Here is a 24,925-nt window from a genome sequence, read left to right as displayed (position 1 = left end):
CTGTGGCCAGTCTGGGAATCCTTGGTAACATTAAGCAGTTTCATAGGAAACCAGAAACTATTGACGTTAGTGTTCTCTCAGCCGCCCTTAGCTCCACCCCTGGAGGCCATCTTTAGATTATTTACTGCAACTTCAATGTTTTATTCAAGAATCTGCATCACTCAACACTTTACTATTACTATCATTTGAAAGCTACAAATAAGTTTTTAGAAGTTCCTGCACTCATTTGGTGACCATCTATAGGGAACATAAGCACACATATTTTCTTCTAGGGTTGAGGACAGTGAAGTGTCCCCTCTACCCTTCACCCTGACTGATTTAAATTCCAAAAAGAGCCTTTCCAAGACTTGTTCCACCTGTAAAATAAATAACATGCATGTTCTGGACAGACAACAGGAGTGGGGGTGTGCAAACCTTTCAACCACACAGCGAAAAGTGCAGAATCGGTTTCCGCCCGTTCTGCAAAATCAGCATTACAGTTCAGCCGCCACCGAAATTTCGCCCGGTTCTGTGCGGTTTCGCACGGAGCTTAGTGTTTCATTCCCATGTTAGTTTCTAGTAGCGCCATGAGAAACTTTGCACAGTTCTTTCTTTTCATATTTGCTAGTTTTGTGCAGCGATATGAGAAACGTAGTACAGGTTTTTTCAAACATTCTAGAGTTGCACACTGCCACAAGAAACTTTGTGTGGTTTTTCGATTCGTGATAGTCTCCAGCAGTGACACAAGAAACTCTGTGCAGGTCTTTTTTTTTTAACTGTAGTAGGTTCGCAACATGAGAATCTTTGTGCAGGTCTTTTTCCACTCCGTACTAGTTTCATGTAGTGGTACGAGAAACTTTGCACGGTTTTCCACGATCTGTGCTAGTTTAGAGCAGCGACACAAGAAACTTCATGTGGGCTTATTTTAGATCTGTACTACGTTTGCATTGTGGCATGAGAAATGTTCCACCGATTTTTTGAACCATGCTAGTTTTGCACAGCGGCCCGAGAAAGTTAGTGCCACTCTTTTTCGATTCGTGATAGGTTCATGCGGTAGCACACAAAATTCACGCAGTTCTTTTTGTCAGCCAGATTCCATGAGAAAGTTTGCGCTGCTCTTTTCGACACTCAATGGTGGCAGAACGACGGATTGCTGCAAAATAGATCGTAATTGGATAGATTTCACATATGAGGATGGTGGAAGGGAATTTAACAATTTTGTCCAGCACCAACCAGGATTGTCATTTTGTCTGTGATAGACAAAGGAGACTTGTGGCTTGGCTCAATGACGGCACTGTGGCATCATGCTCTGATGCAGTGAGAAGCTGTGCTTCACTGCATCCCGGCAGGCCCCTAGAGCAATTTTCCCTTTATAAGAGGTTTAGATCTCCTGAGGAAAGTTCCTGTGGGAAAAGGGTGAAGAAAGTGTATTTCTGATAAGCCTGCTATGACTGATAAAACATCATGTTCCCACAAACCGTTGACCTAGTCAACAACATCATCAAAGGCGCCATCATCTATGAAGCCCTCGATGACAAGCATGTATTCGAGCAATACCATTCCTAAAGCATGTGCGATTCCTTTGTAATTGCAAATGCCTTCTTTCAAGATGCTCAAACCATCGACAATGCCATCCGTGACTTCATTTCTGATGCAAACGAGCTTTCTTCATCCATATCATCATCCACAACCTCATCCATGACCTTGTCAGTGACCACCATATCGAAACCCTTGGTGCCCATCCTGTCAACAACTTTTCACTCGTGTACGACCTTGTCTACACACCTTTCGTCTGCGCATTCCACATCTGGTCCCTACTCCGCTCAGGTTGCCCAAAAGCCCTAAACAGCCTCTGTTCATGCTGCAGCCTTATGCTCAGTCTATGTTGTCAGTGTCTTCCAATGTTCTTCCCGAGGACATCCTGGAACACACTATTGACTCTGACTTTGAGGGCCCAGCAGGTGTTTTCCGAGGAGGAGGAGTCCTCTGATGGACCTGCCCGGCCACACACAAGTACTACCTGAAGCTTGTTGCCTATCTTTGGACATTGTAGCTACCCTGCCGGACAAAGAAGGCATACAGCCTGATGCATTTAGCAAGAGAGGCATTTTCTCTGCTCCAACCGCAATCAATGCCTCCAATTAACTCGCTATCATCACAAAATATGACCAGGAACTATGGTTCAAGATCAGTCCCACGTTGGAATTTCTCCCTGATGACCAAAAAACAAAACGATTTTGCACTGCTCAGGGAGGGCAAATCCATCTCTGACCATGCCATCTCAGTGGCAGTTTATATCGCGGACACAGGGTTCTGCCAGATGGGCAACAGCACTGTCCTGAGACGTCAAGGTTGGCTGCAGGCCACACATTTCAGGCCTGATGTGCAGGCGAAAATCGTTGTTAATCTGGAAATCCAAAATGAACCCTGGGGGTGTAGTTTGTGAGGCCAACCTGTTATAGTGAACAGGAAAGACACTAAAGTCTAGCTAAACCCTATCAAGGTAGGTAGCAGAGATGGTAATGCCTATACTTAGGAGGGGGTGTGAGAGTGGTCTATGGCTACAATGAATCGACCCATAACACCAATAAATCCAGTCAGACCATTAAGTACAAAAATATACAATGAATTAGGTCTTTAAAATACATACTAAGCAATGAACCTACCAGGCAAATATTGTTAACACTTACCATAAAACAGATATATTGTTAAACGAGTCTTCACGAGATCGCTGGTTACCTTTTCTTCCTGGAGACCGTGGAGTTGAGGTTGCCAGTCTGTCGGAGTATCTCTTGCCGATGAATGAGTAGCGCGAGAAATTAGCCCAATACCCCCCTGACGATATATGACAGGATGGCACTGAACCAACTCCCAACGCCACGGGTGGCACTTCTCCGTATTTACGTGGCGTCGGAACAGTGTTTCCACTGGCAGAGAAGGCTTAATGAAGACACCGATAATGGTGGAAGCTGAACTCCGGAACATCCAAGAGGGTAGCAAGGCACAGGTACCGGCAGGGCACAAGACAGGTAAAGAAGGAAGGTCTGCAAGGTCAAAACAGAACAGACAAGGGAATCCTACTATCCTAGCAGAAGGGAAGCAAACCAGGAACCCAGACAGGAACTCCCCTACCCCAACCCAGGTGGCAGGCAAGGACAAGGTAGAACCGGGAAGCAAGGGGTAGGAGGACTAAGGAGCAGGGAAAGGACAAGGAGGAAAGGCTGGGCTAGGCAGGATAAGGCAGAGTAAGGAACTGGAGAGGCTGAACAAGGCACAGGTAAGGCAGAGCAAGGAACTGGAGAGGCTGAGGCACGGACACCAGGGCTCCAGCAGCGCATACACAGTAACAACCGTGTTGAGACGCGTTGTCCCTGTGTATGTGGCGCTCATTTAAAGCCCGGCATCAAAGCGAGGCTTGGAACGCATGTTCCGACACTGCGCATGCGCGGGAAGTCGGATACTGACGACCCGCGCATGCGCAGATCCTCGCAAGATGGCGGCGCCCACGGAGCCCATCCGGACCGCGGGCCGGCGTGGGGAAAGACGCCACCGCGAGTACAGCCTCCATGAAGGAGGAGACCGCTGCGGCCGTGGACCCGGGACCCCAGGACAGGTAAGTGGCGCCCGCGAGCGAGCGCGCGGTGTGACATATATACATTGACTGTAGGAGAAGATAGAACATATCTGATTCAATAATCAGTGTAAAACGGGTATGTACACAGATGCATAAAATTCAGTAGAAACACATTAGCTCAGCCATAAAACAATTCCCTAGAACTTCATAAGCCCAACCCTACAATAGTTTGGGTCCTATGTCCTATAGTCATCAGTTAAGGTAACTTTACTATGGCCCTCATTACGACCCAGGCGGTAAGGGGTTTACGCCGGCGTAAACATCGCCGACCCTTACCGCCTGAGTACGAGTTCCCTTAGCGCCATGGCGGATTTAACACCTGCTTCTAGCAGGTGTTAAAATCCATGGCGCTAAGGGACCTTGTTGTTAATTACGCCACCGTAATTTACGGTGGCGTAATTAACGCCTTCCCCACTCCCATTATGCCCTATGGGGCAAAAATGGGAATGGGGAAGGGTAAATGGGGATTGGGGACTTACCGCCCCGCCAAGGTCGGAATGGGGCGGTAAGTCCGCCAACCACCATGGCGGAGTTGGCAATTTAGCGCCATGGACCATGGTGCTAATAGCGCCATGGTCCTCCGCCAAGGTCCTAATGAGGGCCTATGTGATTAGATGATGCAAGTGGTTGTGATTCAAAGTCCAAAAATTAAAGGAAAGTTCAGGTAAGTAACTCTCTCAATCCCACTACGCTGGGATAGACCTAGGGAAGGATCCTTGTTTAGACTACCACCAACCTAAGTCAGGAAAGAGACGAGATAGAGACAGGACTTTACACCCATGTAACCCAATGGAGGACATGGGTGGTCGGGGGGTGTTGAGAGAAACAGGTATGTTGACTTACCCCTGGCTTTGATTTCTCCAGAGATCCTGCTGAGGTTCTGTAATGAGTTGGGGACACAGTCGTCTGTGCTTGGTCCAGTTAAGGGAGGCCCAGGCGTTGTGGGTGTAGAGGTCACTTTCAGTGGCAGATTTTAGTTTTGGTTGCTTGCAGTGCTTGAATATTGGTTCCAGAGACTTCCAGCTGAATACCCTTGTGAAGAAAAGGTGAAGACTTTTGCAGAGCAGGTAACCTCAGGAAATGTACAAGGAAGGAAGAAGACGGATTGCAATGGGAGTCAGCACGGTCATGAGGCGACAGCCGATTTTCGATGAATGAGCGAAGGGGCAGGAACTGCACGGTTTCTGTTGATAGAAGAAGGCTGAAAATGCAGGCTTCTTGTAGAACAAGCCAAAGCTCCTCCAAGTTCCAAGGATGCCCTCAGAAGGGCGACAGCAGCAGCGACGTGGCCCAGGAGATAGCTGGTCAGTCCATTGGTTGGTCCAGGGACACATCCAAAGGCTCAGAAGACACAGATCCTCGATCAGGTCTTGAGACTGGTTGTTCCCACCGGTCAAAGTACCAATGAAGGTCTTCTTGAGATCAGGCAGAGGAGCATGACTTCACTGGGACTTTACTGGAGTTGGTGCTGGTCAGCTGCAGGAGTCTTCAGGTTGTCAGCAGGCTGCACTGCACATACAGGACTCAGCTCCAACGATGATCTGTGGAATGGCTGCAGGAATGGTGAGATTCAGGCATTCTCCAGTCGGCCGCATTATATTGGACTCATTATACATACAGCGGTGCGGAAAATCGGCGGTAACGGAGAGGTAACTCTGTTACTGCTGCATTACCGCGCCGCTCTACTAAAAGTTAGGCGGTAAAGTGGAAGATTCACCTCCAGCAAAACGCCAAAGGTGCATCCACCACTTAGGCAAAATTGGCGGAATTACTTCTGGTGGTATTTCCACCAAAATCCACATGTTGTCCTACGGACTCCAATATATGGAGACTAACACTGCCTACCACCACTTGGAATCCGGAGGTAAATCTGCCGGACCAAGTGGTAGTAACAAGAATTCCATTTGGCATTATGCCGGCAGATTTACCGCTGGAATACCGCCAAACTTGTAGATAGGCTGATTGTTTTCAATAAGGACAAGGTTCTCCTTCTGTCCAACCCTACATTTATGCCCAAAGTCCCATCCACTTTTTCATCACAATGATCCATTGGTTATACCAGTTTTATTTAGTTCTCCTACTATGCCTGCTGAACTAGCATGTCACAAGGACACTGAAGTATTTCAGTGGTCTGATGAAGCCCTTTAGAAAGTCCTAGCAGCTGTTAGGTGAATTTGGACCTGCTGCTACTGGAAACAGCCTCTCTAAGGCTTCATTTCCAGATGTCCTGCTTGTATCTCTTTCCGCTATGAATTTTATAACAGGCTGTGTTCATGTTGGCCCTGAGCACAACCTATGGGGCAGTCTCATCCAATGCTGTTTTTCCATTAGGAGTACAACTGTCGGGGGAGAGAGACAGACACAGACACACACACACACATACACCTTCATACTCTGCTCCCCTAAGGTGAGCCATCCTCCTCCCACTTTTACATGTTAAGGATTGGACCGGCTTTGCAATTTATTCTAACACCATGTTAATCTATGAAAGAAGCTGAAGAAGGAATAAGTTACTATCCCTTAATTCCTTTTCTCGAGCATTGGTATCTTTCCTACATTTACATGCAACCATCTTCCCTGCCCCACATGTGGCTCATCTTTGCTCTGTTATGTTCGATAAACACATCTGAAGATGGCCTCCAGGTGTGGCACTAAGGGAGGCACTGCCTGTTGAATAAGGGTTAAATGACCCAAAAGAACACTTAAGTGAATTCAATTTCTGTTTTTTTGTGAAACTGATTGGCGTTACTGAGTATTCCAAGTCTGATAAGTAACCTATTCCTTATCAAGAATTTGAAATTCACAGGGTTGCCCCGGCAGGCTCTTTGGTCTGCTGAGTGAAATATTAAGGATAACAATGGGCAGGTATGGAAGGCAAAATCCAAAGTTGCAAGGGAAGACCTGTTCTTTATTTTAGAAGCAAGGTTTGGAAATTACTTAATACTTTACTGTTTTACTTTGCAGTCACCCATGCAAAAGCTTGGTCTGCCAAGGGCCTCCTGACAATTGCATGGGCAGGCACCAATTGGTGATGCGCTTTGCTGCCTCGCTCAAACGGTGTGCATTGTTCAGAAATTTGCACAAAAGCATTGTTGTTCCTTTTATTGTTTTGGATAATGTGATAAATATTTAGTTTCTAGCTTTTTTCACTCTTCCAAGATTGTTTTAAGCGCAATTAACAATCTGAGTAGGTGAGTGGTGAACTTTGTTCCAAAGTGCCATTAATTGCCACATAGTCTGACTTATGGTGGTGGAGGATTCCACAGCATCGGTGCTGCTGTCGAGACACTCAGGCCTTCCTTTGAGGTCAAGACCACTTTGGAGATGTAGACACGGTTCTGTGTAGCACGTTGTAGCTCAAGGCTTATGATGTACAGTATGATTTTTGCGAGTCTTGTATGCTGGGTTTCAACAAAGGAGGCACTTGTTTTTATATAGCTCTTGCCAGCTAAATTTTTTCCATTTCATGAAATAGTAAATAACATGTTACTCTATATTAATACGTGTATCCGCTTTGGAAAGATGCAAGAATGACTATGCCCTACCAGGATTTAAATCTGTAACCTCGAGTACTAAAACAAACACCAGCACCAGCAGTGACCACTTAACTCCAAAAAGTAGAGGCCCATGTTATATTTGATGAGGACTTGTACCAGGAGCCTGTGGAACCTCTTGCATGTTGCATTAATATGATCTCATGGTTTTCGTTGTCTCCAGGAGTTTGGTAGTTTCAGGGAGCCACTAAGTGATTTTCCACAGGAGGTTCACGTAAGGCATTGGCTCAATCCAAACATGTGGGGATGGGCACTGCTAAGTTCCTGATGTTTTTGTGTTTTTTTCTGTGCTCTGGCTCCTGCCTTTCCACGTGCATGTTGTATCATAGAGAGTGAATGGAATGGCAGTAGCTGTAGATCTGACTTCAGGCTATGTTCTCAACCAGGAGATCTGTTTCTGGATGGGAAACAGAATGAAAACAGGCTTAGAGTGGGAGCCTGTTAACATGTACAGGCTAAAATCAGGTTATCGTCCCAGACATGCCCTTTATATTTAATTACCTGTATATGTATGCCCTTAAAATATTATTTTGAAGATTGACCCAATAGGGGACAGAAGAGGTCTCGGTTTGATGTTCTGATGTTGGCTAGCGAGTACCTGACCCAAGTCTGCACCAAAGCAGGTCCTACCTCCTGAATGTAGGTAGACCCAACAGGGTATTGTGGTCCACTGGGTCGAATGGCAAAAGACCACTGAAGGGACAACAATAGTTATTTATATAGATGGTGTTTTATGCAGCCAAATCATGCAGAGAAATCTGCTTTAGAATGCTAGAGAAGGATACACATACCACTGAGGCAGCACTTCTTATGGTTCCCTGACCGAAGACATTTAATACGTTTACCAGATGACTCCATGTCACTAGGGGCGCCATGCTCCAGTCCTGGGTTTTGTGTTTACTTTGGTTAAATGTATTCCAGTAAAGTGAACCGAGACTACAACTCGCAGTATGCAATTAGTAGTGATATTCAAATCAAGAGGTTGTGGTGTTCTAGGTCACATGGGGCCATCTTGTAACTGTATATTTAAGTGCATGTGGGAGATGTTGGCATCTAGTGTCCTCTGCTATAAGTCTGAGAGGGGCCGGTCTGATGTTAAGGAGACAGGCGATCCGGCATGTAAGAACCTTTCCGGGTCATAGCATGCTCACGTTAAGCACCGGAGAAGGGTTTCTGATAGAAGCATCATGTCAGCTATTCCAGGGAAGAGTAGCAGACAGGTTAAGAGGAGCCAGTGGGTCTGTAGGAGGCATTAATTAAATACATTGGTAGGGTTCCTTGATATAACTAGTTAACTTTGGAACTGAACTTAGATTTGATTAGAAAACCAACCAATTCTGTGGCTTGTGTGGAGTCATCACAGATGTTGAATGGGACTTGAACTGGGTTTCCAGCCCTTTAAGATGAGTAGCAATACCCTGGAGATGGATGGGGATGCGGATGTTATTAAAACATCAATAATCAAAACGACTCACGTAGTTTGGCAAAAGGGGAATCCGTTTTATTAACAAGTATATAAAACAGGGAGTACAACGAGCATCAGCAGTCGGTCGATCCTCCTACTTGATGCATCTTAGTAGAAACTGAGCTTATATTGCATACAATCATCATCATTGACGCTGACCTGCGTCACTACCTACGTGGCAAACTACAAAAACCTATCGGAGGGAGTGATTGGTTCCACGTGAATGTCTACGCATACGTTCCATATCAGTATAGAACCGTGAAGGAAAGTGATAGGGTGCTTAACATCAGGTGGGGCAACTAAGCCCCTCCTAAACATGGCCACTATGAACGTCACTAAATACATGATGTTCCATTGGCTAGACAAACTATAGGACCCTTGATTACATGGTCCTCTACAATTGGTTGGCTTCCGTTCCCCACCAATACTTTTCCACCTACGTTTAGCAGCATTCAGAATGAACATCCAGGTGCTAGAGGGCTCATCTAGAAACCAGCTTCCCACCAATTATTATATCAATCCATCATCACCTCAACAGTCCAGTGTCAATTAGTGCTTTGAAGTTTGGCCTTGGGTTTATACTTTGCTTTGAGAATTTTAAGGAGTGTAGGCACAGCCAGCCTTCGTGCGTAGGTGTGACCACCTCGATCATCCAATTTCTCCAGCATTGGATCTTTCATGGATTCACATGCTTAGAATATTCCCCGTCATCAGACTGGGACCCCTCGGTACACATATATAGCCTTTTCCTATAGGAAAACTTCCGACACTTTTGTGTCCTATCTACGTACTTTTAGGGCCTGCCTACGCATGCTCCGTAGGCCGTCACGGTATAAGAGGCCCGCCCCCGCGGCTCCCCTTCAGATTTCAACCGTCTCCAAAGTAGTGGGATCTCCTTGCGTCGTCTTACTATTTTGTACAAGGTTGTGTACTTGGAGTTGGAGTTAGGTGAATTTTCCTTCATGTCAGGAAAGGCGCTGTTCCGTCCGTGCGTGACGTGCGGCTTGAAAAAAGTTTACGAGGGGGACGCACATATGGATTGTATATACTGTCTCCACCCTCATCATTCGGCTGATAACTGTGACATATGCAAAGGGTTTTCTCAAAAGACCCTCAAAGACCGAAATCGACGGCTGGTGACATGGTTGAATGATGGAGCGGGGGCATACCCCCCTTCGGAGGTAGGCTCCACACAATCGGCGAAAACATCACACTGCGCTGTGTCGTCGGAACCACCGGCGAAGAAATCTCGACCGACGGATAAAGAGTCATCTCCGAGTCATTCAGCTAGAGAATCTTTGTCGAGAAAATCGTCATCTTCGTCAAAAAAGCATGACAAGGAAAGGCCGAAATACTCCTCGGGCGATCACCATAGATCGACCACGAGTCGAGAGTCGAGTAAAAGCAGGCCAAGTGTGGAAAAGGCGGGACCGCCTAAACCACCGGCTAAGCCACCGTCGTCGACGGCGGTCCTTTCATCGTCCTCCACCCTACCACTGACGCATGTGGTATCCACTGTCCCACCGACAACGACTGCGACGGTGGCCTTGTCAACGGAGGTTCTACAGGAAGCTTGGAGGCCTGAAGTTTTTGATCCGATCCCTCCGGATACTTTACTGCCGGAACAGGCAGTGTCGCTGTCCTCGGGGGAGGACGAGAGCGGGCGAATAGCTGGCCCAGCAGACCTCGGGCTACGAGTGGTTGACAAGTCGTTGACGAGGGGATCCGGAATTCCGGTGTCTGCCCCTCTTCTCAATCCTCAATCTGTTTTGTCGTTGGAGATTCTGTCCACGCTTCAGTCTTTGGTACAGTCGTTGGACCAGAGACTACCTCAGGTAAACCTGCCACAGTCACCCGTCGACGAGCCGGCCCGTCAAATCCACCGACTCACTTACGCACGCCAGTCTCAGCACCACAGGCACCCCAAGAGGAAGGTGAGCTGCCAGATTCGGAGTCTGACAGAGGAGCCATGTCGAATATCTCATCATCCCTCTCCACGGATCCAACCTGGGAGTCAGAGGTGGAGTTAGAAACCCCATGAAGCCCGGCTCACCCATCCCCCCCGGACGATATTGCATCATTCCATTCTATGATGGAGAAGGTGTGTAAGGAATTTGGTTTGTCCCAGGAAGAACAGAAAAAGGACTGTTTTTTGTTCGACCACATGGGTAAGAGAAGGAGGTCAGTGTTCTCAATACCCATACTAGATCACGTGTGGAAGGAGGGTTTGCAGACAATGCGTCACCTCTTTTCGGAGCCGGTGTTAGGGAGAATTCTCTGTTTAGGCTGAATTTCCCTACCTAGTGAGTCCCCCAGCAGCTTTGCTGGATTTCTGGGGTTTCTTTTTTCTCCTGCCAAGAGTGAGACTCTTTCACCCTCACTCTTGGGCATGTTTGAAGTGTGTTTTCTTGGTTAAACCTTGTGTTGAATGGGCTATGGGGTCTTTTACTCCATAGGGCCTCATGTATTTTTGTGATGTGGGTTACACAGCACCCTCTGTGCAGTAACCCAGGGGTGTCCTAGGGACTCCCCAACATAGACTCCATACCCTGGGACTGACTACTGTCTCCCAGGGCATGTAAAGTCACCAAAGACTTTGCTAGTCTTAAATCCTGAACAGAACCAGTACAAACCATCATATTGTGGACGTACTGGCTGGGGCAATTCGATTGCCCCAGGGTCTGTTAGTCGAAGGGGCACGTCTCCGTCCCCCCTGATCGAGGGGTGTCCTAGGGACTCCCCAACATAGACTCCATACCCTGGGACTGACTACTGTCTCCCAGGGCATGTAAAGTCACCAAAGACTTTACTAGTCTTAAATCCTGAACAGAACCAGTACAAACCATCATATTGTGGACGTACTGGCTGGGGCAATTCGATTGCCCCAGGGTCTGTTAGTCGAAGGGGCACGTCTCCGTCCCCCCTGATCGAGTTTTGGCTGGTGGCAGTGGAAACTACTTTTTATATTCAACCGCGAATATTTTCCTATGGGATTTCCCATTGTTTTAGGCTAACACATTTAATTATTTATTTACGGTAGCCTCAAACATACCGCCGGTTTATATATTTATTATTATAACTCCGGTTGGGATTTTTTGCCAAAACTTGATTCTAAAATGGCGTTGGCGTTCGCCTCTGTAACTCTGACCCAAAGTGGAGCCCTTTGTTCCACTTTTGGCGGGCTTCTCCACAGAGCCCTCCAAAGTGGTGCCACTCTGTCTGGGGTACTTAGGAGGGGTGGAGGGGGATTTAGGCACCCTGGACTGAGTTACCTTGGTAACTCAAGTCGCACTCCGTCCTGATTGGCCCAAGTGGTGAGCCGGCCGGCTCACCACTTAGCATGTTTGAGTGACAGCTAGGCTGGGTGAATGGGGGTTTGCTGCATAAAAGCAGGGCTTTGGGGACTGGAACTTCAGAAGTCGCCATAGGACCAAGAATCCGACGAGGGAAGAGCTGAGCCGACCTGCTACGACGACACCACCCGGTGGAGCCCTGCTGAACCGTCTCACCACTTTTCCCAACGACCGAGGAGAACTCTTAACGGAGTGGCTCCTTCCCTTGACTGGTGGGGACAACCAGTTTTCACCTTCTTTCCGCTTCTTCGAGGTATCTCGTGGCCGCCTTGCCCGTGCCAAGCACCCCGGCAACCGGAATACCACACTTTTACCACAACCGCGAAAGTCGGTACAACCCTTTAACCGGAGGACTCCGCGGCTGGTTTCTTCCCGGGCAGTGCAACGACCTTCTTCTTCTGCTCTTCAGCGAGAACTTCTTCTTCCCTGACCGACGTCGAGCCTTGCTGCCACTGCCTGGAACAACTGCCACCGCTGGAGGATCCTTCCCGTTTAAGGTACCGTGTTCCGCCTGGCTTCCCTTGCCACCGACTGTACGGGGTAGTTTTAGCCCCCGGCTTTCGAACCTGGGAGTGCCTGGGACACCCTGGCTAAACTTTCTAAGCCTCTCTAAACTCTTTCTGAACTCTTTTGCAAGACTCTGAATCCCTAATAACTGTGTGATCTTGGGCACATTTTCGCTCTGTCTGCTCTAAGAGTGGGCCCTGCCTAGTGACTTTTGCTCACCTGTGACTTTGTGCTTCTTTGAGCCTACTGAAAGTGTTCTTGACCTTAGAGTGGTGTGTTTATCCTAATTCTGCTCCTTTTTTCCCTCCCTTCTTTGAACCACTAGAGTGTCATCTAACGTTAAGCACTCACCTCTGTTTGAATTATGTGGTGTTAACCAAGAGTTGTCTAGTTAGGAATAAGGGTTGGGACTGCTTTCCATATAACTGTGTTTGAAGTGTTTTACTATATATTGCTAGAGTGTTTTCAACTTATGTGTTCTTAAAATAAATAACTATATACTTTTGAAACCAAGCTCTGGTCAGTGTTTGCTTGTACTATTGTGTTTGAGTACCTATTGTGTATACTTTGCATACTGCCTAACTCTTCTTGAGGGAAGTCTGACTGCTCAGCCACAGCTACCAGGTAAATCTGGGTGGTGCAGACTGCTACCAAGTGGGTTTACTGCTATACCTGTAGTCTTAAATCTTTTGCAGTGTTCCCTAAGGGAACTGCACAGGTTTCTGCCTAACACTGGTGTACAGCGGTGGGATTTGTATTGAGTATACATTTTGGTGTGCTTTAGATACCTTAGTGCAACTAACCACAAAGCTTAGCACTGTAAAAGTAATCCTCTAACATGTCAGTTATAGAAAGCTATAGTCAAGAGTCCCTTGCAGCCAAAACTGCTGATTGTTTAAGAGTGCTCTGTAAACATAAGGATCTCATGACTAAGGGCAAGAAAATGGAGCTGATTGAAAGATTGTTAGCTAACAAAAGTCTGGGTGATGGTTCAGAGGAACCTACCACCCCAGCAAATGTAGATGACAGTATTGAAATTGACATAGAACAAAATGTTGATGATTTTGAGGAAGAGTCAGAAGAGGAGGATGAGGCTGTTGTGACTGTCCCCCCTAGGCCTCTGCCTGCTCTACCTGCTGTGCCTACTGGGCCTTTACCAGGTCCCACATTTAGTCCTCAGTACTATGAACTAGAGAAAATGAAACTAGAATTGGAGTATAAAAAACTTAATGCTCAAACTGAAAAGGAACTAAGGCTAAGGGAAATGGAGCTCAAGCATGAGCTAGAAATGAAGAAATTGTCTGTTGAGAATGCTTCTCTCTCTGGCTCCTCTAGAAGTTCCAGTCCTAAAAGACCCCGGATGCCTAAAGAATTGGTTGGTATGTATGAGCCTAAGTTGGATGTGTTGGATTGGTTGTCTCTGTTTGAATATAATCATGGGCTCCAGAACATCACAGGAAATGACTTACTCACCTGGTTGTTCTCTAGGCTTCCCCCTGTTGCAACTGATGTGGTAATGGAGATGGGGGAGGAGGATAAGAAGGACTATGAATGTGTGAAACTAGCTTTGATAGCTAGGTTTGGGAAGACCCCTTCCCAGTATCTTAAGAGGTTTAGGAGCCTCAAAAAGCATGATGGTACCCCTTGGGCTACCTGGGTGAGTGAAGGGTTGAAAAACTTAGAGGGATGGATTAAGGGTTACAAGGTGAACACTTATGAAGGTATGAAGAATTTGTTTATGTTGGAGACTATTTATGATGCCTGCTCTCCTGAGCTCAGACAACACTTGGCTGATTCCAAGGAATTAGATTCCCGGAAACTAGCTAAGGCTGCTCACTTGTGGGTTGCCAACCGGGCCACTCACAAGGACTCTGGGGTAACTCAGAAAAAGGATGGGGAGAAACAGCCTAAAAAGGACTCCAAAGAGAATTCTAATACTACAAATTCCAAAGAGGGCCCCAAACAAAACTATAAGGGTAAGCCACAAGGGAAACCAAATCAGGCTAGTGTACCTTCTGGTCCCAGACCAGAAGGAGGTCAGAACAAGCCTCCATTCCAGCGAGCCTTTGGCTCATGCTTTGTTTGTAAGGCTACTGACCATGTGAAAGGAGATCCCAGATGTAAGGGTAAACCTTCAGGGGTCCAGCTTGCCTCCTTAGCCTTCGCTCTAAAAGAGGAAGTACATATGGCAAGTGGAAACTTTCTATTACTGGCTGATGAACCCACTGGAGTCTCAGCTAGTGTTTCTTTAGTCTCTCTGGGGTTGTGGGAACAACAGAACTTAGATGTCTATAACTCTATCCCAGATAATACTAAAGAGTATTATAAGGACAGTGTCCAGGTGAATGGTCAGGAGACTCCTGCCATTAGGGACACTGGAGCCAGCATAACTGTGGTGGATGAATCATTTTTCAAGGCAGAGGATGTTGCTAAGGCACCCAAATGCCTCACCAAGTTAGCTGGTGGGCCTGTGCAGATGTGTCCCCAGTTACCAGTTCTCATCCAATGTAATGATATGGCTGTGAAAATACCTGTCAGTGTACAATGTGAAGTGCCAAGTAGGGTTCTGTTGGGTAATGACCTCAAAGCTCTTGGAGTTGTGTCCCATACCCCCAGACCACCTAGCAAAAGGTTACAGGAGCTCACAAAACCTGCAAGAGAGAAAACCCTGAGAGGGTTATCTCAGGAGATGATGACAGAAATCACTCCTCTCCCACTGGAGCAACTTACTGCAGTAACAACCAGATCAGGAGCAAAGGGGCAACCCAAGACTCCTAGGAAAAAGCCAGCAGCAAGCACTCCAGTGCTTCCAACAAGGACTTCCCCTAGGTTGTCCAAAGTTACACCTGTAACTCCACCTCCAGCTGAGGCTGAGAGGGAGGTACAACCCTGTGTGGTTGAGCTAGACTCTGAGGAAGAGCTAGAAGGAGGCCCAAACCTTATTGGAGATTTGGACCCTGAGGACCATACTGAGCTGCAGTCTTTACTGGCAGAAGGTGGACCTAGCAGGGCAGCTTTTCGTAAGGGGCAAAGAGAATGTCCAACTCTGGAAGGTCTCCGCCACCAGGCAGCTTCTCAGGCTGATGGGCAAGAGCCTGGGAAGTATAGGTTACACTGGGAAGATGGCCTCTTCTACAGTGAACCAACTGAGTCTGAACCTGGAGACTACAAGCGCCTTGTAGTCCCCCAAGAGAACAGACAACAGTTCTTACAACTAGCCCATGAGATACCTTTGGCTGGTCACTTGAGTTTCAAGAAGACCAAGGAAAGGCTCTCTCTCTACTTTTATTGGCCAAAAATGGGGGCTGAAGTAGATAGATATTGTAAGAGCTGCCATACCTGCCAGACTTCTGGTAAGGTTGGTTCCAAGAATGTGGCACCTTTAGTGCCTCTCCCAGTTGTGGGAGTCCCATTTGAGAGGGTAGGGATTGACATTGTTGGTCCCCTTGATCCCCCAACCTCCTCAGGCAACAGGTTTATACTTGTTGTAGTAGACCATGCTACTAGGTACCCTGAGGCAATTCCTATGAGGACTGTTACGGCTCCGGCTGTGGCTAAGGCCCTCCTTGGTATTTTTACCAGGGTTGGGTTTCCTAAGGAAGTAATCTCTGACAGGGGGTCAAACTTTATGTCCCACTACATGAAGGCCATGTGGAAAACCTGTGGAGTTACTTACAAGTTCTCAACAGCATACCACCCTCAAACGAACGGGTTGGTTGAAAGGTTTAACAGAACCATGAAGAGCATGATAGGTGCTTTAGAGGAACCCCTTAAAAAGAAGTGGGACCTTCTACTGCCATGCCTTCTCTTTGCTTATAGAGAAGTCCCTCAGGAGGGAGTAGGTTATTCTCCCTTTGAGCTTCTCTATGGCCATCCGGTCAGAGGTCCATTGGCCCTGATTAAGGAGGGATTGGAAGGTGCTCCTCCCCTCAAGCCAGTCAGAGTGACTGACTTTGTGATAGGTCTCCGGAGGAGAATGTCACACATGATGGCAGAAGCAAGTGACAACTTGAAAGCTGGTCAAGCTCTGGTCAAACATTGGCATGACCAGAAGGCTAACATGGTTGAGTTTACTCAAGACCAGCTAGTTCTAGTTATGCTCCCAACAAGGCAGAGGGCCTTGCAAGACAAATGGATGGGACCCTTCAAGATTGTGGGAAAACTTGGAGAGGTCAACTATCTGGTGGATCTGGGCAGACCCAGGGAAGCTCCTAGAGTCTTCCACACCAACAGACTAAAAGCATACATCTCCAGACCTGACGTAGGAGCCTTGCTTCTAGCTTCAGCTGCAGAGGAAGAAGAGAGTGAATCTCTCCCTGATCTCCTCAGAGGTGTGCCTTTAGACGAAAAAGTTGAAGGAGTCAATCTCTCTTCAGACCTGACACCTGAGCAACAGGAGGAGTGCAAATCTATGTTAAATCAGTTTGCCTCCCTGTTCTCACTGTCACCAGGCTTGACCCCTCGGGGCCAGCATGATATACTCACTGGTGACTGTCTGCCAGTCAAAAGCAGAGGGTACAGAATGTCAGAACACATCAGAACCCACATCAAAGGAGAGGTCAAGAAGATGCTTGATCTCGGGGTAATAGAGCCCTCTACTAGTCCATGGTCTAGCCCAGTTGTGTTAGTACCAAAGGCAGGATCCAAAGACTTGAGATTCTGTGTGGACTATAGAGCTCTAAATGCAGTCACCAAGACTGATGCCCACCCTTTGCCCAGGACAGATGAGTTGGTGGATAAACTTGGTGCAGCCAAGTACCTCAGCACATTTGACCTTACGTCAGGCTATTGGCAAATAGCCCTGACAGACCATGCCAAGGAGAAAACTGCATTTTCAACCCCAGTTGGCTTGTACCAGTTTAAGGTCATGCCTTTTGGATTAAAAAATGCACCTGCCACATTCCAAAGGATGGTGAACCAAGTTCTGGCTGGGATGGAAGATTTCTGCATGGCATACTTGGATGACATTGCAGTTTTCAGCCACTCCTGGGAGGAACATGTGAACCACCTAGGACATGTGTTGCAGGCTCTTGAACAGGCCCATTTGACAATCAAAGCCAGTAAGTGCCAGATTGGTCAAAGTAAAGTGGTCTACCTTGGACATGAGGTAGGAGGTGGAGAAATAAGGCCCTTGCTCAGCAAGATTGAAGCTGTGCAAAATTGGACAACACCAACTACTCAAACCCAAGTGAGAGCCTTCCTAGGCCTCACTGGGTATTACAGGAATTTCATTGAGAACTATGGGACCATAGCTTCTCCACTGAATGTAATCTCCTCTCCTAAATTCCCTAAAAAGGTAAAATGGAATGAGGAGCGCAATCAGGCCTTTGAAAAACTGAAGAGAGCTCTTTGCCAAGCTCCAGTATTAAGAGCTCCTGACTACCACCAAACTTTCATTGTACAAACTGATGCTTCCAATGTAGGTATAGGTGCAGTTCTAAGCCAACTGGATGAGAAGGGTAGGGAGCACCCCATTTGCTTCATCAGTAGAAAACTGAAGGATCCTGAGACAAGGTGGGCAACAATCGAAAGAGAATGCTTTGCTATTGTGTGGGCACTGAAGAAGTTTAGGCCATACTTGTATGGTTCTACTTTTGTTATTCAGACTGACCACCAACCCTTGAGATGGTTAATGCAAATGAAAGCGGAAAATCCAAAACTATTGAGATGGTCAATCTGCCTGCAAGGGTTTGATTTCACCATTGAGCACAGGTCAGGGTGTCACCATCAAAATGCTGATGGACTCTCTAGGATGTATATCATCGACTAGAGGTATGAGGTTCATCCAGGAGTGGATTAAATCCTCCTGTCCCTTAGTCTGGGGGGGGCGAGTGTTAGGGAGAATTCTCTGTTTAGGCTGAATTTCCCTACCTAGTGAGTCCCCCAGCAGCTTTGTTGGATTTCTGGGGTTTCTTTTTTCTCCTGCCAAGAGTGAGACTCTTTTACCCTCACTCTTGGGCATGTTTGAAGTGTGTTTTCTTGGTTAAACCTTGTGTTGAATGGGCTATGGGGTCTTTTACTCCATAGGGCCTCATGTATTTTTGTGATGTGGGTTACACAGCACCCTCTGTGCAGTAACCCAGGGGTGTCCTAGGGACTCCCCAACATAGACTCCATACCCTGGGACTGACTACTGTCTCCCAGGGCATGTAAAGTCACCAAAGACTTTACTAGTCTTAAATCCTGAACAGAACCAGTACAAACCATCATATTTTGGACGTACTGGCTGGGGCAATTCGATTGCCCCAGGGTCTGTTAGTCGAAGGGGCACGTCTCCGTCCCCCCTGATCGAGTTTTGGCTGGTGGCAGTGGAAACTACTTTTTATATTCAACCGCGAATATTTTCCTATGGGATTTCCCATTGTTTTAGGCTAACACATTTAATTATTTATTTACGGTAGCCTCAAACATACCGCCGGTTTATATATTTATTATTATAACTCCGGTTGGGATTTTTTGCCAAAACTTGATTCTAAAATGGCGTTGGCGTTCGCCTCTGTAACTCTGACCCAAAGTGGAGCCCTTTGTACCACTTTTGGCGGGCTTCTCCACAGAAGCCCTCCAAAGTGGTGCCACTCTGTCTGGGGTACTTAGGAGGGGTGGAGGGGGATTTAGGCACCCTGGACTGAGTTACCTTGGTAACTCAAGTCGCACTCCGTCCTGATTGGCCCAAGTGGTGAGCCGGCCGGCTCACCACTTAGCATGTTTGAGTGACAGCTAGGCTGGGTGAATGGGGATTTGCTGCATAAAAGCAGGGCTTTGGGGACTGGAACTTCAGAAGTCGCCACAGGACCAAGAATCCGACGAGGGAAGAGCTGAGCCGACCTGCTACGACGACACCACCCGGTGGAGCCCTGCTGAACCGTCTCACCACTTTTCTCAACGACCGAGGAGAACTCTTAACGGAGTGGCTCCTTCCCTTGACTGGTGGGGACAACCAGTTTTCACCTTCTTTCCGCTTCTTCGAGGTATCTCGTGGCCGCCTTGCCCGTGCCAAGCACCCCGGCAACCGGAATACCACACTTTTACCACAACCGCGAAAGTCGGTACAACCCTTTAACCGGAGGACTCCGCGGCTGGTTTCTTCCCGGGCAGTGCAACGACCTTCTTCTTCTGCTCTTCAGCGAGAACTTCTTCTTCCCTGACCGACGTCGAGCCTTGCTGCCACTGCCTGGAACAACTGCCACCGCTGGAGGATCCTTCCCGTTTAAGGTACCGTGTTCCGCCTGGCTTCCCTTGCCACCGACTGTACGGGGTAGTTTTAGCCCCCGGCTTTCGAACCTGGGAGTGCCTGGGACACCCTGGCTAAACTTTCTAAGCCTCTCTAAACTCTTTCTGAACTCTTTTGCAAGACTCTGAATCCCTAATAACTGTGTGATCTTGGGCACATTTTCGCTCTGTCTGCTCTAAGAGTGGGCCCTGCCTAGTGACTTTTGCTCACCTGTGACTTTGTGCTTCTTTGAGCCTACTGAAAGTGTTCTTGACCTTAGAGTGGTGTGTTTATCCTAATTCTGCTCCTTTTTTCCCTCCCTTCTTTGAACCACTAGAGTGTCATCTAACGTTAAGCACTCACCTCTGTTTGAATTATGTGGTGTTAACCAAGAGTTGTCTAGTTAGGAATAAGGGTTGGGACTGCTTTCCATATAACTGTGTTTGAAGTGTTTTACTATATATTGCTAGAGTGTTTTCAACTTATGTGTTCTTAAAATAAATAACTATATACTTTTGAAACCAAGCTCTGGTCAGTGTTTGCTTGTACTATTGTGTTTGAGTACCTATTGTGTATACTTTGCATACTGCCTAACTCTTCTTGAGGGAAGTCTGACTGCTCAGCCACAGCTACCAGGTAAATCTGGGTGGTGCAGACTGCTACCAAGTGGGTTTACTGCTATACCTGTAGTCTTAAATCTTTTGCAGTGTTCCCTAAGGGAACTGCACAGGTTTCTGCCTAACAGCCGGCGGTAAAAGGACGCCTTGAGAAAAAATGTAAGGCTCCAGAGTCTACCCCCAAGTGCTTATCCTCCCAACCAACGCCTGAATCGGTGGTGTCGGCGGCAGCGGCGAGGAAAGCGAAGGCCCAGCACAAGTGCACGACTCTGCCTGAAAACGAGGCAAGACGTCAGGATGCCTTCGGCAAAAAAGTGCTATCCGTGGGAGCAACTACAGTAAAGGCCGCAAACTCTCTGGCTATTGTAGCCAGATAAGACAGAGAAATGTGGCACAGGCTGGCTCCGTTGCTGGATCATCTTCCGGAAGAGCATAGGAAGGCAGCGATGTTACTTGTCTGAGAGGGTGAGGAAGCCTCCAATCACGCAATAAACATCGCGGTTGACCTCGCTGAATCGGGCTTCAAGCAAGTCAATAATGGGGTAGTGTTACGACGACAGTCATGGCTTAAGTGTACCTACTTCAGGCCAGAGGTACAATACAAAGTATTAGATATGCCCTTTGAGGGAGACCTTCTATTCGGAGAGAAAGTAGATGAGGCCCTAAAGGGAATGAAAGAGGACTCGGACACGGCACGTTCATTGGGTGCCCTCCAGAGTGGCCGAAGCTACAAGTCTTTTTGTCCCTTTAGAGGGGATTCAGGTAATTCCAGATTCTCTGCGTCAGGAGACAGATCCTTTGGTCGGTCGGCTTACCCCTTCCAGGAAGAGACATCCTATCCGTCGTCGTCAAGAGAAAAGCAAAATAAAGATCAGCAATGACGAGCAACACACCGTTCTGGGGGGAAGAGTATCAGCCTATGTCGACGAATGGGAACGGATAACGACAGATCAATGGGTGCTGGACACAATAAGGAACGGGCATTCTCTACAATTCAAGCACAGCCCTCCACACATTCCACCTGCGTTCACCGCTCATTCCCATCTGAGGGTACTGCAACAAGAGGTAACACTCATGTTAGCAAAGGGCGTGATAGAATTAGTTCCAACATCCTTGAAAGGTCAAGGGGTCTACTCAAAATACTTCGTCGTAAAAAAGCCGAACGGAAAATGGCGTCCCATTCTAGACTTAAGCGATCTCAACAAGTCCTTAAAGAGCCTAAAATTCAAAATGCTCACGCTGCAAGAAGTGATCCGAGCCGTTCAAGAAGGGGATTTTCTAGCGTCCCTGGATTTGCAGGACGCGTACTTCCATATTCCAATGTGTCGGAAACACAGGAAGTTCCTGAGGTTTATGATAGGGCGGACTCAATACCATTTCACGGTTCTTCCCTTTGGGCTCAAAACCTCCCCCAGAACGTTCACGAAATGCCTGGCCCCAGTAGCGGCCTGGCTAAGGAGGCAAGGCCACCATGTATACCCATACCTCGACGACTGGCTGGTAAGGGGATCCTCCCCAGCGTCGACCAACACAAGTTTGCAAGCCACCATGCAACTTCTACAACAGCTGGGATTTGCCATAAACTTCAAAAAATCCTCTCTGCGGCCATCGAGAACGTTGGTGTTCCTGGGGGCACATTTCGAGACCCAGCCGGGGCTAGTGAAGCCTTCCCTTGACAGAACCTCAAAACTCAATCAACTGGCGAGCCGACTACGGCGAAACACCAAGCTCTCAGTGAGGAAATACGTTTCGGTCCTAGGGGCCATGGCATCCTGCATCCATCTGGTGGCAAACTGTCGCCTATTCATGAGGCCAGTTCAGGAGTTCCTCGCGGACCGGTGGACACAGGCCCAAGGATCGTGGTCAGACAAGATAATCATCGACGACGACAAACGGCTTCGGACCCTTCAGTGGTGGCAGAGTTTCCACAATCTGAACAACGGTGTACCCCTACAGGAACCGGAGTTCCAGCGAACCGTAGTCACGGATGCGTCTCTAACTGGATGGGGAGCTCACATGGGCACTCTTCAAACGCAAGGTCGTTGGTCTCAAATGGAGTCACTCCTACACATCAACGTGTTAGAGCTCAGAGCAGTGCGATGGGCCTTGAAGGCGTTCCTACCACACATCAAGGGATCGAGAGTACGAGTGCTGACGGACAATACGACGGCCATGTTTTATTTGAGAAAACAAGTAGGGACGCGATCCAGGACTCTTTCCATGGAGGCCCAGAAAGAATGGCATTGGGCATTAAAGCATGAGATTTCCATCGTGGCTCACCATCTCCCGGGAGTGAGGAATTCGCAAGCAGATTCCCTCTGCAGAAGGATGGCCCAGATACACGAATGGGAATGGACACAGTTCAGCTGACGAAAGTTTTCGAGAAATGGGGTCACCCCCCACTGGATGTTTTCGCAACGAAGGAAAACAAGAAATGCGAACAATTCGCAAGCAGATGGCCTCAGGAGGGTTCCATGGGGGAGGCATTCTCCTTCCCATGGACGGACAAGTTCCTTTATGCTTTTCCTCCGTTTCCCCTCATACGGAGGACAGTGCAGTGGATACGCAGGTATAGTTGCCGGGTAATTCTAGTGGCACCGTACTGGCCGCGGCAACCGTGGTTTTCCGACCTGCTTCACCTGTCGCTGGAACATCCAATAGCGTTTCCGAGAGTCCCGGGACAAAGGTACGGTGTGGCATCACGACCCGGACAGTCTCAACCTCAGAGCCTGGCTCTTGACTTTTCGGAATTTGGTACCTTAGACGTTTCGGAGGATTGTCAGAAAATTCTGCAAGCGGCTCGGGCCCCTTCTACCAACAAATCTTATACCTATAAGTGGCGAAGGTTCTGTGAGTGGTGTCGAGGACAACAAGGTCTACATCTGTTGAAGGTGACTCCGGAGCAAGTTCTACCTTACCTGCTTCACTTGGCAGAGGGGGGTTTAATCTTTCACATCGATAAAGGTGCACCTGGCGGCCATCTCTAGGTTCACGAGGAAGAGACAGTGGTCTCCTCTATTCAGCGACAGACTTGTGAAACACTTCATGAGGGGCTTATTTCGAACTTTTCCCCCAGTAAAACGTCTCCTACCAACATGGTGTCTCAACATAGTGTTGGCAGGCTTAATGAAAGCACCCTTTGAGCCTATGGCCACGTCGGACATGAAATTCATATCGTGGAAGTTGGCATTCTTAATTGCTATCACGTCAGTTAGGAGAATCTTGGAACTGCAGGCGTTGGTCGTAGACCCTCCATACCTAAGATTCTTTAAAGACAAGGTGGTTCTGGCAACTAATCCTACTTTCGTTCCGAAAGTTCCTACAGTGTATCACAAACACTCGTCCATTGTTCTCCCTACTTTCTTCGCGACCCCATCATCGGCAGCAGAAAAAGCTCTTCATACCTTGGACGTTAAGAGGGCCCTAAACATTTTACCTACATCGTACACAAGAACTCAGGTCTACTCGACAACTGTTCATCGCGTATGGTCCGTCGACGAGAGGAAAGGCAATTTCTAAGCAAGGATTGGCTTGATGGGTCTCGTCGACGATTGCGTTTTGCCACTCCAAGGCCGGAAGGCCGATGCAAGGGCATCCTAGAGCCCATTCTACAAGATCAACGTCCTCCTCAGCAGCATTATGGGCAGGAATTCCGCTAACGGACATATGACAGACTGCGGCATGGTCAGTGCCCCACACATTTACCCGCCACTACTGCCTTGCCAGGCAGCATGCGGACGAGGTGCAGATGGGAAGAGCAGTCCTGCGCCATCTGTTTCAATAAGGTAAGCTCTACACTGTGGAGAGTTTTTCTATCTGTTGGTGACCGTATGCTTTATGGAGGTACAGTTATATGGGTAAACTTATTTCTGGTGTACCTATGCATTGTGTATTGTGGTGAGGGTATATTGCATTACATTCTCACCGCCGTCTTCAGGTTTACTGCTATACAATCTATTCTAAGCATGTGAATCCATGAAAGATCCAATGCTGGAGAAGGGAATAGTTTCTTACCTGTAACTCCATTTCTCCAGCATAGTTATCTTTAATGGATTCACATGCGCCCGCCAGCCTCCCTGGAATGCAATGTATATGCTTGATAGGTTTGACCCTTCCTACTTTGGAGGGGCCGAAATCTGAAGGGGAGCCGCGGGGGCGGGCCTCTTATACCGTGACGGCCTACGGAGCATGCGTAGGCGGGCCCTAAAAGGACGTAGATAGGACACAAAAGTGTCGGATGTTTTCCTATAGGAAAAGGCTATATATGTGTACCGAGGGGTCCCAGTCTGACGACGGGGAATATTCTAAGCATGTGAATCCATGAAAGATACCAATGCTGGAGAAATGGAGTTACAGGTAAGAAACTATTCCCTTCTTCCTTCTACGTGACTGGACACCATGAAATCGAGCTTTTTGTGTATTTAATTCACTTTTTTAATAGTCCTCTGACGTATTTTGTTTGCTTAAGCTTCCTGAACAGAAGCCCCTTGTTCCTTCACACAATTTGTATCCAATGTCAGCCAAGTCCTGTTTGATAAGACTTTTGGCTTCCTGGCTCATCCTATCTCCTTCTGCTGAGATTAATTTGTGCTATTAAAACTTGCTT

The 24,925-nt window shown here is 47.7% G+C and overlaps 1 protein-coding gene across 5 annotated transcripts in view; it reads left to right on the top strand.

The window, feature by feature from the left end:
- The window catches only part of ADAM15 (ADAM metallopeptidase domain 15), a 583,228-nt gene that overhangs the window by 332,124 nt on the left and 226,179 nt on the right, over positions 1-24,925 (top strand). The window lies entirely within an intron of this gene.

The sequence above is a fragment of the Ambystoma mexicanum genome, chromosome 1p (genome assembly GCF_040938575.1).
Source record: "Ambystoma mexicanum isolate Mex_15411 chromosome 1p, UKY_AmexF1_1, whole genome shotgun sequence".
NCBI lineage: Eukaryota > Metazoa > Chordata > Amphibia > Caudata > Ambystomatidae > Ambystoma > Ambystoma mexicanum.
The sequence above is the reverse complement of the archived record's forward strand: the minus strand, read 5'-3'. Positions and strand labels throughout refer to the sequence as shown.